Source organism: Molossus molossus, unplaced genomic scaffold, assembly GCF_014108415.1.
Source record: "Molossus molossus isolate mMolMol1 unplaced genomic scaffold, mMolMol1.p scaffold_m16_p_4, whole genome shotgun sequence".
In the NCBI taxonomy this organism is placed as follows: Eukaryota; Metazoa; Chordata; class Mammalia; order Chiroptera; family Molossidae; genus Molossus; species Molossus molossus.
Window position 1 is genome coordinate 56,308,225 of NW_023425377.1, and position 4,618 is coordinate 56,312,842.

Genomic DNA, 4,618 nt, shown 5'->3' on the forward strand with positions numbered 1-4,618 from the left:
TGTCCCTTTCCTTCACATTCTCACCAATGCTTGTGGTTTGTTGATGTATTGAAGACAGCCATTCTGACAGGTGTGAGGTGATAGCTCATTGTGGTTTTAATTTGCATTTCCCTGATGATTAGTGATGTTGAGCATCTTTTCCTAAGTCTGTTGGTCATCTGTATGTCCTCTTTGAAGAAGTGTCTATTCAGGTCTTTTGCCCATTTTTAAATTGGATTGTTTGTGTGTTTTTGTTTTTTGGTGTTGAGTTTTATAAATTCTTTATAAATTTTGGATATTAACCCGTTATCAGATCTATCATTGGCGAATATGTTCTTCCATTCAGTGGGTTCTCTTTTCATTTTGTTGATGATTTTCTTTGCTGTGCAAAAACTCTTTAGTTTGATGTAGTCCCATTTGTTTATTTTTCTTTCTTTCTCTTGCCCCAGGAGATATTTCAGAAAAAATTATTGCTATGAAAAATGTCTGAGATTTTACTGCCTATGATTTCTTCTAGGATTTTTATGGTTTCAAGTCTAACACTTAAGTCTTTTATCCATTTTGAGTTTATTCTTGTGTACATTGTAAGACAGTGGACCAGTTTCTTTTTTCTTTTTGCATGTATTTGTCCAATTTTTCCAATACCATTTATTGAATAGACTATCTTTACTCCATTGTATATTTTTGCTTTCTTTGTCAAATATTAATTGACCATAAAGGCATGGGTTTATTTCTGGTTGCTCTATTCTGTTCCATTGATCTACATGTCTGTTTTTATGCCAGTACCATGCTGTTTGGATTATTAGAGCCTTGTGGTATAGTTTGATATTAGGTGTCATGATACCTCCAACTTTGACCTTCTTTTTCTTTTTTTTTATCATCACCCGAGGACATTTTTGCATTTATCTTCAGATAGAGCAGGAGGGACAGAGGGAGAAAGAGAGAGAGAGAAACATCAATGTGAGAGAGACACATCAACTGGTTGCTACCCACACGACCCCAACTGGGGCCAGGGACAAACTGCATCCGAGGTATGTGCCCTTAGTGGGAACCAAACCCGGGTCCCTCTGGTCCACAGGCCAATGCTCTAACCGGCCAGGGTTTTTTTCTTCTTTTTCAAGATTGCTGTGGTCGCCCTGGCCGGTTTGGCTCAGCGGTTAGAGCGTCGGCCTGCGGTCCGGAGAGACCCGGGTTCGGTTCCCGCTAAGGGCACGTACTTCGGTTGCAATTTGTCCCCGGCCCTGGTTGGTCGTGCGGGTGGCGGCCACTCGATGTGTCCCTTTCACGTAGATGTTTCTGTCTCTCTCTCCCTTCCTCTCTCTCCCTCCCACTCTATCTGTACAAAAAATGGAAAAATATCCTCGGGTGAGGATAAAAAAAATAAAAAAATAAAAAAAAAAAAGATTGCTGTGGTCATTTGGGGCCTTTTTTGGTTCCATATAAATTTTTGGAATATTTTTTCTAGTTCTGTAAAATATGCCATTGGCATCTTGATAGGAATTACATTGAATCTCTAGATTGCTTTGGGTAGAGTGGATATTTTAATGATGTTAATTCTTCCTATCCATGAATAAAGTATATGTTTCCACTTATTTGTATCTTCCTCAATTTCTTTCTTCAGTGTCTTGTAATTTTCCAAGGTCTTTTACAGATCTTTTACAACTTTGTTTAAATTTATTTCTAGGTATTTTATTATTTTTTGAGGAAATTGTGAATGGGTTTGTTTTCTTAGTTTCCCTTTCTGATAGTGATGTATCACATTTATTGTTTTTGCAGATATTTTACCAACCTTGCATCCCTGGAATAAATCCCACTTGATCATGATATATGATCTTTTTAATATATTGTTGGATTCGGTTTTCTAGTATTGTGTTGAGGATTTTAGCATCTAAGTTCATCAGGGATATTGACCTATAATTTTCTTTCTTTGTCGTGCCTTTATCTGGTTTTGGAATTAGGATAATGCTGGCCTAGTAAAATGAGCTTGGGAATCTTCCCTCCTCTTGACTTTTCGGAATAGTTGTAGAATAGGTGTTAGCTTTTCTTTGAATGTTTGGTAAAATTCACCTAGAAAGCTATCTGGTCCAGGGCTTCTGTTTGTTGAGAGTTTTTTTTTTTTTTTATGTATTTTTTTGTTTTGTTTTTACAGCTTCAATTTCACTAGTTGTAATCTGTCTATTCAGATGCTCTGATTCTTCCTGCTTTAGTTTTGGAAGGTTCTATATTTCTAGGAATTTATCCATTTCTTCCAGATTGTCCAATTTGTTGACATATTGTTGCTTATAATATTTTCTTACAATCCTTTGTGTTTCTTTGGTGTCAGTTGTTACTTCTCCTCTTTCATTTCCGATTTTGTTTATTTGGGTCCTGTTTTATTTTTTTCTGCTTAAAGGTTTGTCAATCTCGTTTAACTTTTCAAAGAACCAGCTCTTGGTTTCATTGATCTCTTGTATTTTTTTTTTTAGACTCTATTTCATTTATTTCTGCTATGATCTTTATTATGTCCTTCTTTCTGTTCACTCTGGGCTTTGTTTGTTGTTCTTTTTGTATGTTCCTTTAAGTGTAAAGTTGGATTGTTAACCTGAGCTTTTTCTTGTTTCTTGAGATAGGCCTGCAATGCTCTCAATTTCCCTCTTAGGACTGCTTTCTCTGTGTCCCATAGATTTTGAGTTGCTGTGTTTTAATTTTCATTTGTTCCAATGTATCTTTTGATTTCTTCCTTGATTTCATTGTTAACCCATTTATTGTTTAGAAACATGTTATTAAGCATCCATGTATTGTTTTTTATTCCTCACCCGAGGATATTTTTCTATTTATCATCAGATAGAGTGGGAGGGAGGAAGAGAGAAAGACAGAGACAGAAATATCAATGTGATAGAGCCACATTGACTGGTTGCCTCCCACATGACCCGACCAAGGCCAGGGATGAACTGCAACCGAGGTATGTGCCCCTGACTGGAATCAAACCCATGACTCATTGGTCCGTGGGCCAACACTCTAACCACTGAGCCAAACCGGCCAGGGCCATCCATGTGTATTTGTATTTTAATTTTTAAATTTATTTTAGAGAGAGGAAGGAAGAGAGATAGAGATAGAGACAGAGAGATACACCACAACCGGGCATTAGACCCACAACCTGGGTATGTGCCCTGACCAGGAATCAAGCCCGCCACCTATTCATGTATGAGATGACGCTTCAACTGACTAGAGCTGTATTTTATTATTTTTTATGCTATTTTAAATGGAATTGTTTTTAAATTTCCTTTTTAGATTGCTCTTGCTATTGTATGGAAATGCAGCTGATTTTTTTTTTCCTTTATTGATTTTACAGAGAGAGGAAGTGAGAGGGAGAGAGAGATAGAAACATCAATGAGACAGAACATCGACTGGCTGCCTCTGGTATGCCCCCCACCAGGGATCAGGCCCACAACCTGGGCATGTGTCCTGACCAGGAATCAAACTGGTGACCTTTTGGTGCATGGCTTGACACTCAACTACTGAGCCACACCAGCCGAACAATGCAACTGATTTTTGTGTGTTGATTTTCTATAGTAAACTGCTTACTTATTAGTTCTAATAGGAGAGAGAGAGAGAGAATTTTGTGCGTGCGTGTGTGTGTGTGTGTCTGGTTATGATATCAGGGTAATGCTGCCCTCATAGAAAGAATGAGCTAGGATGTGTTCCCTCTTCTTCTGTGTTTTTATTGGAACAGTTTGAGAAGAATTGGCATTAATTAACCAGTGAAGCCATCTGGTCTGCGACATTTTTTTGTTGGAAGGTTTTTGATTACTGCTTCAATCTCCTATGTGTCATAGGTCTTTTCAAACTTTCTATTTCTTCTCTAGTTAGTTTTGGTAGATTTTTTAGCAATTTTTCCATTTCACATAGATTATCTAATTTGTTGGCATAAAATTGTTCCTAGTATTCTCTTATAGTCCTTTTTCTTTCTTTCTTTCTTTCTTTCTTTCTTTCTTTCTTTCTTTCTTTCTTTCTTTCTTTCTTTCTTTCTTTCTTTTTCTTCTTCTTTTTTTCATTTATCTTCATATAGAGGGGGAGGGAGAGAGGAAGGAAGAGAGAGAGAGAGAAACATTGAGGTGAGAGAGACACATCGAGTGGCTGCCACCCACATGACCCTAACCAGGGCCGGGGACAAACTGCAACGAGGTACATGCCCTCAGCGGGAACCAAACCCAGGCCTCTCTAGTCCACGGGCCGTAGCTCTACCTGCTGAGCCAAACTGGCCAGGGCCCTTTTATTCATTTCTATAAGGACGGTAGTTATGTCCCCACTTTCATTTCTAATTTTAGTTATTTGTTTTTTCTCTCTTCTAGGTCTCTGTTTTGTGTCATCTCAGCATTTATCAGTTGTTATTATAACCCCTTTGTTAGAAAAATAAAAGTGAAAAATCTCCATGACTATAGGGACTGTATCTGTCTTGTCACTATTGTAACTATCCAACTGGGCATATAGAAGACCTCAGTAAATATTTTCTGAATTATTTCTTGCTGAGGGAGGGCCTTAAAAGAACTGGGAAAGGAGCTTCCCCATAGCCCTCAGGGGAAAGAGGCTGTTGACTGTTGAATCTTCTTTTGCCTGGGCTGATAGCCCTCCAATGCATCTTCTACATTACCTTCACCAA